This window comes from Labrus mixtus, chromosome 15 (assembly GCF_963584025.1).
Source record: "Labrus mixtus chromosome 15, fLabMix1.1, whole genome shotgun sequence".
Lineage (NCBI taxonomy): Eukaryota > Metazoa > Chordata > Actinopteri > Labriformes > Labridae > Labrus > Labrus mixtus.
Window position 1 is genome coordinate 22,040,731 of NC_083626.1, and position 16,188 is coordinate 22,056,918.

The 16,188-nt window shown below is 39.9% G+C and overlaps 1 protein-coding gene across 5 annotated transcripts in view; it reads right to left on the reverse strand.

Moving 5' to 3' along the window:
• The window catches only part of dlgap4a (discs, large (Drosophila) homolog-associated protein 4a), an 83,921-nt gene extending 78,318 nt beyond the window's left edge, over positions 1–5,603 (reverse strand). For 4 of the 5 annotated variants that reach the window (XM_061057584.1, XM_061057581.1, XM_061057580.1 and 1 more), the window contains exon 1: positions 5,218–5,603. The gene's annotated coding sequence lies outside the window, so the exon portion shown is untranslated. The remainder of the gene's footprint in view (positions 1–5,217) is intronic. The other variant, XM_061057583.1, reaches the window with a different exon arrangement.
• Between the last annotated feature and the right edge of the window lie 10,585 nt (positions 5,604–16,188).

Consider the following 16,188-nt stretch of genomic DNA (forward strand, 5'->3'; position numbering starts at 1 on the left):
CTTATCCTGAAATCTGAGAGGCTGCAGTGAGACAATCGGCGATCAGATGGAGCATAAACACACTTCAGCGGCGGTAAGGAGGAAGTGTACACACGGCTGAGTTCAGAGCGCCGTTTTTTTTTTTCTGCCTGAACTGAAGTTACACTAATGCTTTGTTGCTATGGAGAAAAAAAAACCAAAATGATATCTCTGCTATATTTAAAACTGTTTTGTCCAAGTCAAACTTAGTCCAACGGGAAATAAACACACACCTATTGTATTTACTGTAGCCACAATAACAGAGGTAATCCATCCTGACGCAGTTATCCATCATTCAATATAACAGCCTGATGAGTGACATGAGAGGCTGGTGAATGCACTATATTGTAATTACCTTGCTGTGTTTGTCAGCTGACCTTAACACCCACCACATACGGCTGATATAGTGCAGAGATTGGCAGAGGAAAGCCGGGGAGTTAATAAAACAGAAAGGGAGACTCCGAGAGGAGCAGAGAAAGAGGCTGTTAGCGCCAGAGACTGCTGTGTTGTCCATGTTCATTGTCATGCCAATTAGGAAAATACCTTGTGACACTCGTGCTCTTTCCCTTCTCATGATACGGCTAATGCGCCCCAGCATGCGCAGTCATACTTCACAAGGCTTCAAAATGCTGACGCTGCAACACAGAAGGTTGGACACGCGCGATTTAAACGCCCGTGCTCCGTTTTTAGGACGGTAAAACAGTGAATACTGAAGGGCTGAAGAATGAATCACGTCTCACACTAAAAGTGAATGCAGCAACACAATCAAGTGGAATTCCTGCATTCAAAATCTTGTGAAAGGAAATGTCCATGACTATTTTCAATTAAATGTAACTGAATAGTTTGAAACCAAATGTATCTCCCTGTGACATTATTTAATACAGAAGCCCAGCGCAAACATTTTTTAATCTGGAAATAAACGATCTAACATAAAAAAACATGCAGTAAAAAAGTAACGGAGCAGTGTTGGTCACACAGTGGCCGCTGTCAACAGACTGTTGTCATAGAGACAGGGCGGAAGTGCAGTGCTTTTCTTCTCAGCGCACCGACGCTCCATGCAAGTGCTACCAAGCGCACAGCCAGCGCTTTTCTGCCTGGAAAAAAAAAAACGCTAGGTGGGCACGGGGGCCCAAGACATTGAACACACTAATGAGGTCATTTCAGCCTTAATTCTACGTCCGCTTTAGCAACTCTGGGGATACGAGAAACTGGATGGATGCATGTCTGCTTAGGCCATAATGTAGAGTGATATAGAGAAATACACTGTGGTAGTACAGTACCTTTTGATAGTACAGTGTAACTGTTTAAGCTTGTTAACCTATAGGCATTGATTTTGACCTTCAGTTGTTCTCATTGTTCTGTGTTGTTGTTCATACGTCCTGTAACTGTGCTGCATTCCTTATGCTGACAGATTGCCCCTGTTTATGATACACATTACTTTTACTGAAAAATCAATGTAAGTGCATTTTATGATTAGCTAACGCTTACTTCATTCTGTGCAGCCGGGTATTTTAATCTGTACTATAAATAGAACTTTCAATAAAGTTCAGTTTCTGTATGTTAAATTGAGGGATTAAAAAATGGAAATACAACAGTTGTGTTAATTAATGTGGTGGTGGCAAGTAACTTAGTACATTTACACACCTGTTTTTAAACACACAGGACATCATTTCTGCTGCACGTGTTCTCTCAGTCAGAATTTAAAAAGAAAATCCGGGAGTTTCATTGTTTAAAAATAGCATTCTACCTAAACTGTGTGACTGACTAGTGATGTTCAGATGCTATTTCTTTCTTCCTGATATGGATTCAATATCCCACACTTGACCACGGCTTAAACTGAGCACCCCTGTGAAGTTTTAAGAAAGAAAAACACAAGTGACTGACATTACACTCTCTACTTATACTACACTGTTGTTGTTTGTTATCCTCACAGGATAATTCACCTGTTGACTGCGGTGTAATAAATTATGATAGACTGACATACTTGCCAATAATATACACTGGTAGTTGTAATGGAACAGCTTTTGACCCGTCTCAGACAGAAACCAGATACACTGATGGGGTAAAGGTGTATTTCACACCATTATGATTTATTTAATCTTATTTTAAAAAATATTTCACAAGCGTCCTTCCTTACTCTTTAAAGGCTTTAAATGTGATTTTTCACACTTAAATATAATAGAAATCAAGTATATCCTCTGAAAATAACTCTGTGAGTCATGACTGTCTACAATGGGTGTAACACCCGAGTCCCAATGTCTGTGATGTTTTCCGAGTTTTCCGAGTCCTATCTTCAGTTTGTTTACATCGATCGGACGGCCGGCTGACTCCTCCCCTCGCGAATAAAAGTTGTTTAATTGAGGGACTAGAGAAAAGAAGAATGACATACTGTACTCACTGCTTAACTGCGTTTCTAGATCACGCTCATTTCGGGTAAATGTACATGCAGTGTGAAGATACGAGCATAATAAAGATCGCTAGCATTAGCATGCTAACACAACAATGCACCGCGAGTTGTTTTGGTTTCATGCTGGTGCTCAAGGGCGACATCTGCTGGATGAAAAAAATCGCATATAAAGCCTTTAACATGTTCTATACTCTTCTGTCACATATCATATCTGAGGTGTTTCCTGTGTTTTTCAGAAGCTCTGCCATATTGGCTGCTACATTGGGTATGTACAGATGAATCCATCAATAACTTTAATCCAGTAATTTAAAAAAAACAAGTACTTTTAGTTTTGTTACTTCAAGTTTACGTTTAAATAGGCTATTTTTAAAGATTTATTTTGGGCTTCTATTCGATGAGACAGTGGATAAGAGTCAGAAATCGTGGAGAGAGAGAGTGGGGAATGACATCCAGGAAAGGAGCCGCAGGTCGAACTTGAACCAAAGTCACCCATTTGGAGGATTTTTGATGAAAATACTTTGGTTCAACTTAAACCTTGAGGGGAAAAATTAATCCACTCCTTAAAAAAAGTGTTCCCTTGTCAAAAAAGGGGAGAGGGAGGGCGCCATGATGTAAAAAAAAAAAGAAAAAGAAAAAAGAATGCGCCAGGATGGTGGATAAGCAACAGAGACTGACGCAATGATGACAATGATGATTTGGACGTTTTCACAGTAGAACAAAGGAGCAGACTGGTGCACAGAAAACATGAAGTAGTTTCATTACGTGCTTGGAGATCATGCGGGTCGCAGGATATGAACCCTTCCCACTTGCTCTGGTGCATTTTCCTGAATATTACCTGCTGTGTTGGCTCACACAGACTCCTGGCGGATAAAGTCGGGGGAAGGGGGGGGGGGGGGTATGGCTGTTTGGGTTCCCACATGCAGACGAACCCTAAAAATGTCCCAACATTTTCATGAATTTTGTATGAGTGAATAGGGCGTAGTATGTCATTGTATTTCTCCACTGTGCTATGCTACTAAAAGTAAATGTCAAGTCCCACCTTTGAATCCTTGTGTGCTAACGTAGAGTATTTTTCTCTCTGAAATAAAGAGGAGCCGAAGTATAAAGCAACATAAAAATTAAAGAAATCAGGTGACGTCCTTTAAGATGCTTCTTGAGTAAATGTACTGAGTTAAATGTTTCCTCTGATAACTTTTCTCAGGACACAAATTCACCAACTGCAATGGCAAGCATTTAAGCAGACAGTCTTGATGAAAGTGATCTAAATGTCACCATCATGTATTCAGTACCAATGTTTGGTTTAGTTATTGCAATACTCCAGCAGGGCCTCGGTGTAAAAAGACTTTCGAAGCTGTGTCCTTTGACGTCACGCTGATGTGTGTGATACTGAACAGCATCTTGTCTAATCACTCCCTGCAGTAGCCCTGACTAAGCCAGTTTTTTAAAAACACCCACAATCCTGGACTCGAGCCAGCTGGGTTTTCTTCAAACTCTCTGCTACAGTATCATCGCGGCTGTTGGCCTCCTGGCAGCAGATATGACATTGACACCTATAGTGAGAGCCTGCAGTCCACCACCAACAGAGCTGTTTCATACAGGACACCCAGAGCTTTTCCAGGACTCTGCTGTACCACTCACTGCTCAGCTTGTACGCTTTTATTCTCCCGCTGTTTATTTTGAGAGCAAACAGTTCCAGCACACATTTAAAAAGCATGTAGAGGTTCACAAAAAAAAAAAAGGGGGGGTTGTTTGCTATTCAGCCTATACAGTGCAAACCTTCCCCGCTGTCCAAGCAGAGGCTTATAGACTGCTGCACTGACATCCTTCAGCGTGCCATCCACAGATTTGTGGTCCTATTGAGCAGGGGATGAATAATTAATCAGCCTTCCACTAACGAAAATGGGCTTTTAATTGTAGGGACTACTGTTGGACAACGACAACTGAACACAGGCCTCAGATACAAAGTGGGAATCGATCAGCCCCCCCCAAGCTGGTTCAAATCCAAATGAGAATCCAGTAGGGTGCCGGTGCCCCTACTCCTTCCAGAGGACAGTATCTTTCTCACATTTTATATCTCCCCCCAAAAACTGCAATATTTTCTCACTAATCCAGCAGTGAGGGAGACGAAACTTCAAAGGGAAGACAGAAGGAGTAAGCTGATGCTTTAGTTTTGAGATTTTTTGGACTGATCAAAAGCCAGAAAGGAGAAAAGTAACCAAGCACAAGTAAATGGTAATTTAGTGCTGATTAATTCAAAAATCTGCACTGAGTTAAAAGCCAACAAAAAATCGCCTAATTGTTCTCAATAGACGTGTTTTTTCCCCCCTCTTAAAACGCTCATTAAATTCCCTCCCTGCCTTTCTCCACAGCAGGTTTCATAACTTTGTCTACCACAGGATATAGCCTACACATAGCCTACGTATTTTTGCACTCAACATGATAACACTTCCAGAAAGCAAAAAAAAAAAAAAAATGTTTCAGTTTTACATAAACTGACTTTGGCTCAGGCAGTCTGGAGGCAGCTCTGCTCCAGTCCAATTCGTGAAATAAACCATGTTGACATGATATATATTTTTTTTTTTACAAGTCACATCGACGTTTCATCCACATAGCTGCTCACGAGTCGACAGGTGAACGGCGACATCATTTAAAACATGGCAATTTTTTTTTAAACTTAACAAGAAGGTATTGACGATGAAACAATGGAGTCTGAGAAGGTAAAATCGAGTCTTGTTTTATGAAACCCGCAACGCCCGATGTAAAAAAAAACCCAAATGTGTCAACAAGCTTACCTTTTTCATGTTATTGTTATCAGCTGCGGATGGGTGTCGTTCACACGGGAATAGTTATCCAGCTCTTACATGTCGACCGTGATATCACTGTCACCCGGCGGATTGTCTGAAGGTAAACAAGACGGTCCTACAACATTGCCTTAAATGTTTTATTATTTTTTTTTTTTATCCCTTTTAGATGTTTGACACAGTCTCGAAGCAGTCCTTGCTCGTCCGTCCTTTTTCCCCCCCCACACACACTTGATAGCAGCTCACCGGCGTCCGCACGGATCTATCACGGCAGCGAAAACGCAGTTTGGAGGCTGCCGGTGATGCCGCTGCAGCAGCGTTTGGTCTGTCGAGACGCGGGATGAGGGAGGTGGGGGAGTTGGTGTTGGTGGGGGTGGGGGCATCCGAGGGCCCACGACGAAACACTCAGCTCCGAGAATGTACTCATCGGTCCCGAAATCACGGTCTCATGAGCAAACGGTGGTTGATGAATCATTATGCGCACAGAGAGTGTGTGTGTGTTTTATTGAGGAGTGACGCTGTGTGATGATTCAAGCGGAGAGGAGGGAGACGTTAAAGGGAAAATTCATTCAAAAAAAAAAAAAAAGCACTGCGAAACACTTTCGATTAAAAAAAAAGTCAGACAACGCATTTGGCTTCTAGTGGTTTAAGGCTGCTGCTAACTGTTTTCATAAGTGATTGATCATTTTCTCTAATTATTTTAAATTCCATATGTTGCTTTTCATCAGCCCACTTTCCATAGCCCCAGTGTCATAATCAAATAAATGTTTTTTTTTGTCTCACATTATCTCATATTGGCTTATCAAAATGTGCGTTTCTGGAAAATTTTGTAACAAAAATGAGCAGAAAAGCCACTTTTTTTTTTCTAAAACCATTATCTGGCAAAGAAGACTAATTGATCAATTCTGTTTTAGCCTTTAAGTTCAGCTCACAACTCCGTGAGTTGGTTGGCTTTGGGAGTTCAGGCAGTTTTATTTGAGATGTTCTCTTCAGATGAGTTAACATAACATAACATTTTCTGAAGTTGCATCCCAATTAAGGATGCGCAAAGTTGTTCAAATATCTCACCGCCAGGTTGGAAGTCCTATTGGCTTTGGAAATTTGACAAATCTCCATCATGTTGGCTTCCTGATTCAGTAAGTTCAATTTCAGTGGTGAGTTAAAATAAGTAGACATAGGGTATCAGCCTGGTAGCTATACGCCTGTATGAATATAACACATCTTTGGCGTTAACGTTTCACAACCACTTAAGTGGGTATCAATCCACTTCCTACCTAACAATACGGTTTAATATTGTGACATAGGCCTCATATGTAACTACTGGTCAGTATCACCTTCATCTGTCTGATAACATAAGACCGCATGTAAAAAAAAAAGTTGGGAGGAGTGGCAATAACCTAAAATTGGATAAACAAATTATACAGTCATCAAATCCAGTTTCTTTAAGCTCAGATCTCAACGTCCCTATCATATATCGATTTAGAAAAAGTCATCCATTTCCTGTTATCCTCCAGACTTGACTACTGCACTTTACTGTACTTGGTATTAATCAGGCCCTCTTAACGGCCGTCTACAACTTGTGGAAGCTCTTTATGGCCTTACTCCAAGCGACATTACATAACTCTTATAACTCTTAGACAGTACAGCTATAGCCCCCTATGGCCATATGAATAAAGTTGACCATAGAAAAGGTATAAATTCATAGCAATAATATTAGCTCGCTAACGTTTATGCTTCCTAGGAACTGGTTCAAGCTGTTGGTATAGGCTCGCGAATGAATTGTCAAATATAATGCTTACCTTAAAAAATGGCCTGACTTTCAAAATATAGCAGGTTTTTTTAACCTTGTATCTCTTGAATGTTCAGTATAGAGGGTTTTCAACATCTTTTGCTTATATTTTGTTGCCATATCTTTTGATAGGCCTATCTATCTTGAAGTCTTACAAAAGATCTTCTGATCATAATGTTCAGATCTATGCTGAATCACAATTTTGGAGGAAGTAGTTTGTGATGCTGCTGGATTGTGTTATACCTGTAATATCAGGACTATTCAGTTTTTTTTTTGTTGTTGCCTGTTTGATGACTGCTCGCAGGAAGAGGCACTGTATTGACTCATTCTTTATTTCCCTATTACCTTTACGGTTATATTATGCATTCTAGCAAGCCTGCCTTTCAGTTGCATTGTAAAGCCCATGCTATAATATCATATCTGATGACGCTCCCTCTCCATATAACATCAGTAGGACCGATGTGCTCACTCTATACATCCTCAATTGTCTTTGTATCGTTCTAGGTGCCGTCCATTTCACGGGTTTTCAATGTGTGTGGTTCAGGAATGACGGCTGCCTATGTCCACACCTGCATTTTTATACAATGGCATCTAAATGATTGTATATGGTTTTGATGGCCACTGATTCATTGTCAGTGAAAGACTATCGCATACCCCAGCTTCTGTGTTTTGGTTACATAACAAGAGCCCTCCTGTATATAATGTACAACGGTGCAACAGCAGCACATGCGGCATACTTAACATCTCAGAAAAAAATGACTATGATGCCGTGACATTGCAGCATTATTTACTGTCTGCTGAGCAGCTACAGTGTTTAAGCCTATGGATGACATCACATCTACAGTCTTTCTGCTCTGTTAGTCTTAATAACATACTTACAATATGTGAAAATACTAATTTGGGATGAATCCTCCCTTTAATCTACGAAGCTATGGCTACTTAAGAATATTTGGTGAAGTGAATAATTAGCCACACAGATGTTTGGAGGCACAAATGCAAATATTAGAGTCACACACACGCACACACACACACAGGCTTGCGCCACCACCAGCAGCATGAATATGACTAATCTCCAGTTTGAAATCAAACTGACAATAAAAGACAATCTGTCCTCTCCACAGCAATGCCCAGTAGCACAAGAATTAAGGATGGCTGATTGGACGGGACCATGACTAATAACTCTGCATCTGATCCAACAGTGGATATCCAAAGGGGCACAGATGCAGCCAGAGGTTGTGTTGTGAGCTGAGTATATATTTTTTCTTAAACTGGTGCTTTTCAATACGGGCTGAGCTAAAACGATCTGAGTGACCTCATCACATATTGTCCCACAGCAAGACATACAATTACATTACATTAGCTTCCTACTTCACCTGCAGTAGGCTGAGATGGAACTTGTCTTTACTCAGCAGACTTCAAGGTCACTTTGATGGTTATTAGATATGTCAGGTTTTTTTTCTTGATACCCTGCACAGCCTGACTTGGGTTGGACTAGTGACGTGCACACCAGGCTTTAGGGAAAGCCATTCAAATAGACAGCAGATCAGATGGCTGTTAGTATGTGTCTTTGACTGTGTGCGAAACAATCAGTGGTGTTATGAAGACACAGATCTGTGTGAGGGCACTGTCTCTGTGCGGCTACAACTCTTGATTCCTCTAGAGGAGCTTTAAAGTCTTATCGTACCTTAACTTGGCTTAACTTATTGATCTACTTATCTTGACTTAACTTAACTCAGCTCAACTTTCATTACCTCTACTTTCTTAGCTTTAGATTGAATAATTGCTCCTGAGTAAAAGTGGTCATGTAAAAAGATGCTGATGTTCAAATAAGCTAATTTTCCTAACGTAAGTGAAGAACTTTGAAAAGTGTTTCTGGTCATGGTCCGCCCTCTCTGATATACTTCATGCACTTAGATGAGGAATTAAACTGTTGTAGATGATTATTAAGAAGACCATAAGATGTCAAATGAAGAGAAATGAGGACTGTTGCTTTATAAGTACTCTAGGTACTGAATGTTAGTATTTACCTACAGCTGCTTGAATTTGGTATATGATTTTCATTTTCCTTTACTAAAATGGTTTTGAGATAAGCAGACCACTCCCAATTAGCTTAAAACAAACAGCTTGCAAGTCAACATGGATTTGGTCAGGTTGATCCAAAACAAACCAATTACTGTGATTTTTAATGTCTCTCACCGTAAAAAAGGAAAAAAAGATAAGTAAAGCACGAAAGCTTTTCACTGGCAGGTTTTTCTTTTGGTTTGTTGTTTTTTTTTATAAATCCCAAATGAAGAAAAATAAGAAAGCTTTTCAAACCTGTCATTGTCAATGCACTTTACTTTGTGTGGTCCCCCTTTAGTCCAAATACATTTTAGGTTTCATTGTAACCCTTAAAAAATGTGACACATTATTGGGTAGGGAGAGTGAAAACAGTGGGACAGTCTTTGCTTTGTCTCTGGCCTCCCAGTGTGAGTGAGTGTATGATAATATAGAGAGTGTTTTGGAGGAGGGTGAAAGCTGATCCATCATCAACTGCCACGCTCTGTATTGAGCTCCATTAGATCTGTCCAGTCTGTCATTTACAATCTGTTTTATGCAACTACTCTCATATACAGAACTTGTTTCGGGAGTAATGAATGGTTTTGTCATGTTCACAGCGCTTCTCACTTCTCTACTGTTGCTAGGTTACCGTAGTTGATGTCCATTGGGTAGTGACCGTTAGGGCTGTTTTCACTTGCTCTGTATGCTTAAAATTTGCTTTAATTCAAAGAACTTTGACCACTTAAACAATGTAGCACAACAGTGTTCCTAAAGTTGAACTTTAATTTACATTTTTTTAAATTTTTAATTGAAAATTGGCACGGCCAGCGCAAAAAAAATCAGTGGACATAGGCCCTAAGATACATGATTGCCATGTCCATCATCTAAGTTAGCATATTAGAATGCTATGGCTTTGTGTGCTATACATTGCCACAAAGCACAACAGGGACGTATTATTATAATATATAAGTATTCCACCTTCAGATGGCAGTCTGTGAGTGCTGTGATAGGAGCAACATCCCTAGCAATGGTCTCCTTTACTTAGGCCACGTTTACATGTGAACGAAACATTCATTTTCAATGAAGTTCAACGTTCAGACGACAATATTTTGATAACAACTACTGTGCACATGGATCCACTAAAAAGATTACAAATGCTGTAGTATACATGGCAGGCCAGTAGTGGATGATGTGACATGCACTGATACTTTTTCCTTATGCAGAGTGGGAGATGTAAACATAATATATGGCTAAGATATGACAGATAAGGCTAATGGCAAAAAGCTTTTTAGCTGCCCTTTGCTGGCGTATAGATGGATTCAGTATTGGCACGTGTATTTAATGTTTCTCCACTTATCAAAGTGATGGTTCAGTCCTACACTTTGCTGGAGAAGTGTTGTTATAGTCAACAGAGTGAGCAGCACAAACAGAACACAGGAATCAGTCATTGTTGCTGTTTTCCACCTTTATCGTGCATGTCTATTGCCTGGAACAGTAAGAAGGCATGGCAATGGCAAATTCAAACTAGCAGAAAATACAATGAACAGAAAAATAACCACATTTATTACAGCAGTATGACAAACATTTCTCTGTTCATGCTACATCCTTAAACTTCATACCCTGTCTTCAGCTCCGTTCTGATATCATGTCTTCCCTAAACACACAGGGTCCAAAGATCGTGCCCACTGGCATGCATAACGGGGTTGTTCCTGTGGAGTATTGGCATTAAAATGCAGACTGCTCCTCATGCTCGTGCCCCCGAGATATCACGCCAATTATTTGTCTCTGTGGGAGCAACCTATTTTGGTGAGATCTTCTTAAAATAAGAAAGGGAGCCACAGCCGCTTGACATCCTCTCTGCTTCCTGACTGGACAGTTTATGCAGGCACGTGTCACCTCTCGCTGCGACCCTGGAGGGATGTCTAACTACGGCTGTGGAAAGTTAGTGACGTTGCAGTCAGCCTACAAGCACAGGCTTTTGGTTCTGTTCACACTCCTGCGGAGAGAATTCAGCCCCACTGTGCAGCTCTGCGTCTCCATTTTAGAGAGTTAACAGATCTGTACAAGTTGCCCATGGCTCTGTCAAACATGAATCCCAACCTTTCCTCTGTCACACACACACACACGCACACACACAAAACACGAAAATAAACAGCAGCTATTCTCATTGTATCAGTTAAATTGTGATGCCAAATAAAAATAAAAAAACTATCTTGTGCATGCTCCGGTTTAACCTTTTGTTTTCCATTTCTATTGAAGACCTTTGATGCTTTTAACAACATTCACTTGCTAATTAGCTGACTAATTGGATGCAGCTCTTTCTGGCTTTGAGTGTGTCATCAGGTTTTACACTGTAATCCACATCATTTACTTAAATTAGCACAGGCAATTTACAGCAAAAGAGAATAAACTGGATTTAGTCTCTCGTCGTATAATTGTAAATAATAACATTTTCTACCTATATAGAGTTGCAATAGTGTAGCTAAAGGTGACAACTGAAAGACTTAAATGGGATTCCAGATGTCATAGAGAGGTATTAAAACATGAAACAGGCTGCAAAAGACGGTCTGCTGTGCGCAGAGGCAGTGGGATGTCAGGGGCAGCTCACAAGAGGGTGTTAGGTGGGCGAGTGGCATTTCATCATACAATCCGCGTAGGGTAATCAATGACCACTCACCGCCTGAGGTAAGAGGGACAGGAGAGAGGGTGAGAGCACCAGTGGGCATGTCAGATAAAAAGCACTGAAGGAGACAACCAGGGAGCAGGGATAGGGTTTTGCATTGGATTTTGGTGAAGGGGGGTACGAGAGAGAAAAGTGGGGAAGTGTAAAAGTGCACAGAATTGTGGGACAGATGCAGAGATTAGAGTAAGCAGATGATTATGTAAGCAATTGCTTGACAGGGGGAGACGCACATAAAAGGCCAGGCTGATTGGAAAAGCTGAAGAGCTCGCACCTCCTCTCGGCTGTATAATCCATCTCTCAGCGATCGCTCTTCCCATCAAAGAAACAGGCACTTTTACTCTAATTAAAACTCTTTTGTTTGGACTAAAAAGCACTTCTTTGTCTTTCACTTTGTGTGTGTTTTTTAATCTATTTACCCTTCACCGTTCTCTATTGGGAAAAGCTCAAACCAGCGCTGTTCATGCAGTATGCAGGGGCTGTACTTACAGTGAATGTTTTACCTGCTACTGGAGCGTGACGGTGTCTGGTTGGGGCAAATCTGGTCAGCTATGCTTCTATTTTAAAAACACCAGCAGCCCTTGTAAGCCTGCCACCAGCATTCAGGCGGCACCGCAGATGGCTTTGTAAAACCAACATCTACTGCCTGGATTCATGTTTGAGGAGGGAGAAAGAAATTTGCTCTATTTCTTAGTGTGGAGGCAATTAATGGAACCCGGAATGATTTTGAATCCATTAAAGTGAGACAGACATGATTCATGAGTCATGCATGTAAACAATGGAGTGTAAACCACATCAGTCCTGATGGAGAATTGGATTTACACAGGATTAACGATTCAGGGGAGTAGAAGATTGGTTACTGACAATAGCAGGCGATTCTGACCATTGTCTAATTGTATTGTGGATGCTGTGATGTGCACCGGATTAATGAACATGTGCACAGTGAGTCCAGGCAGAATACGTCATCAACCAGACCATGAACACATGGTTATGGGGCTATACTGTTCCCTTTTTATCTCCACTGCTTTCCTGGCTTATAGAGGACTCTAATAAAATAACACACAGGGTTTTAACTGTACAATCTAGAGGCTTTTGTTTCTACTCCTCTAATACAAAATAAACACAAGCAGACAATTAAGATCCTCATTTATCCCATCAATCATGTGACAAAAACAACAAAACAACAGCCTCGCGAAAACAAAGCAATCCATCACGGAGCGGAAAGTCATCAATCATATTCACTGTAAACAAAAAAAAATCACACAAATATTAAAGCTGAGCCTCATTATTTTTAGGTCAGGAGGTGAGTTCCTGAAGTGTTCCTTTTGGCCACGCTGATACTGTATCAGCAGTTTCACTTCTAAATCATTGTGTCAGGTTTTCAGATATAATCAGGGTGAAAGCCTGCAGGTACAAACATCACAGCAGTATTTATACTTCAGTGGATATACATCCCCTGATTGTCGTAGAATAACTTCTCATTCACAGCAGTTTTACAGCCATGTCGAGCAGCCCTGCCTGACCAAGTGATTACCCAAGCTACATCACCTGAGTCAAACTATTTTTGGCTACAATACTCCTTATCAAATACTTCCTACGAGGTGGTGGACAAAATTTCGATACAGCAATATATCGTTGTCCTGACGGTGCGGACACACTACACATTTCCAGCTCTGCTGCTGATTTGATGTCTTGAACTGAGGAGTCTTTTCAGTAGAACTAGCACTCCAAAAGGTTTATATCCATAATAATTTACTACTGTTTTCTTTGTATGGATTATTTGACATAAATGTGGGAGAAAAATGATTTAAAAGTGGCATCATGAGCCTGCACGCTGTGAGCTTCTGCAAAGCATGCTGGTATATCTCGCGGCACGAACCAGGTTGGCAACATTTCTCACTCAATATGTCAAAATATTAATAATACATTGAAAGAAAACGCTGTTATATTATTTAGTACATAAACACTGTGGGATGCTGGTTTTATTGTAAAGATTTTTTGGGAGGCACCTCTTTAGGCAATTGAATTTGTGCAGTTTATTCCCATCCTGACTTGTGTGATGCAATTATTGAATAGCTGGTGCCAAATGTTGTTTCAATAAAAAATAAAAAATGTGGCTCTCTAAACACGTTTCTCTGACTCGAACTGTCATTACTTTGTGACTCCTGACTTTGGCACATATAACATGAAAGAGGGCAACTTGGACAGATGTCCAAAGAAGGTGTTGACAGACGGATACAAGACGACTGTGGGATAATGTCGAACAACAGTGAGGCATGATAGGAGATGAAGCTGACACCAAAGTGCAGTGAATAAAGTGAATAAAATGTTCCATATTAGGAACATTTTGTGTTCTACAGTTGATTAGATATCGTGATGTATCATTATATAATTGTGTTGCAATACATCAATTATCACTGAATTGTTGATTATGGATATTATCATTATTGTAAGCAACATATTGTATTCTATCTTATAGTTTCATTTCCTTTTGTATCGTATTGTATCATATATTGTATCGTATATAATTTATCGTATCGTACAGCATCTAATCTTATCTCGTCGTTTTCATATCTTACTGTTTCATATCTTAGTGTTTCATATTGTGAGTTTAAAATGATGAAGAAATGGAGATAATAATAACTTAGTGAGGGATATTTCTCACTGAGGGGGTATTCACAAGGTGCATTGCAGATATACACATATCATATATATAAAGAGAAAGAAATTAAATCCACTTCAAGCTGCAACATCAATGTGATGAAAACATTAATGCATCAGGTTCGACTATCCCAAAAAAGAGCATCATTTAGAAACTGGTCATCGCCATGATATATGTTATATTTTGATGTAAATACTTTTCTGCTTTTGCTGACTCAACTTGTAGCAGAGTATTTCTACATGGTGGTGTTATTACTTTTTACTCAAAGCTCCTGTGCAACCGCTGTGGACAAAGTGGTGGCACTCTTTGCTGACGCTGTCCAGTAGTGTAATGCAGCAAAAACTCTTTTCCTGCTGTCTTTTATAAGTCAAACATATCACTCACTGGAAGTCTTTGCTGGGGAAAATGTAAACAAAGGCTTTTTCAGTCTGCATGCTATAAATCAACGTGGCTGACTTGATGGCAGGAGTTACAGGTACTAAAAATAACTACATAGAAACAGTCAATCTTCTCACTGATGGTCTCGTTTGCCTTTGTGGGTTCTTTAGAGCATTGGTTCCCAACCTTTCTTCGTTGGAGTCGTCCCTTCCTGTATCTATGAAAAGCTCAGGACCTCCACGGAAAACAAGTGATACATTGCTTTAAAAAAATAACATAAATCCTATATGCCTACACCCTTGTTCTTACCAAAAGAGCTTTGTTAATTTCCCAATAATGCATGATTTTATCTAATATGTGCCCAGACCCCGGGTTGGGAACCAATGATTAGAGGCATCAGTTTTATTTTCAGTGTGTTTCAAACGATATGAGTATGAATTCCACCAATATTGAGAGATTAACAGTAACAATACCAAAAGTCCTACCACAGATTCTCCTCTGTAACTATAAGAACATCAACATTTGAAAAATGCTGCCCACTCTTCGATAAAGTAAATTAAGAGATGCTGACTTCAGATTAAATACTTTTCATCACTTTTCATCATCACAGTTACACTTGATTGTGTACCAGTGGGGGAAATGCCTTTTTCATATGAATGTTGCTGGTTTGACTTGTTCAATACCTGTCAGGAAGGTCAGGGTACACAAGACTTCTTTCCATCCAGGCAAGAGAGGATGTACAAAAAAAAGACTATATTCAGTAGAGATGTAGTGCCATCTGTTGGATTAAAAGAGAACTGCAGCAGTGTTGATTTCCATAGGTCTTCAAAATCTTAAAAGTTGGGATGATTTTGATTAATGGAACCAAAAGGGGGGAGGAGTTGAGTTAAGATAACAAAGAGTGGAGAAACAAAAAAGAGAAGCAATGGATGAGAAGCAATGAGAAAAGAAGAGGAGCTTTAGGTGAGGAGACAAATCAGGGAATTTAAACTTCCCATCCAAATGGTATGATCTTTTATGTAAACTACTTCTGGGTTGGCCTTCTGGGGAGGGGAGGACACTATAAGAAGAAGTATAGAAGAAGAGTAAGGAAGGGAAACATGTTTAAAAATGTAAAAATCAATCCAATGGGTATTTTCATATTTCTATTCTTTAACATGTAGTCTACGTTTGATCACTCTGCAACAATTAAAGAAAACCAACTCAGTTCTTGAGCCACCAATTTCCTTGTTCTCCTTCAGCAACATATTGCTTGGACTGCCAAATATTTGTAAGTTTTTCCAATTCTCAAGAAATGTAATGTATGGACCATCATGTTGGTTTTTCAACAATCCAAATACTTTTTTTTGTAAGCTTAACAAATATTTTTCAATACAAATCTGAGTAAATAAGTGTTTCAAATATACATACAGC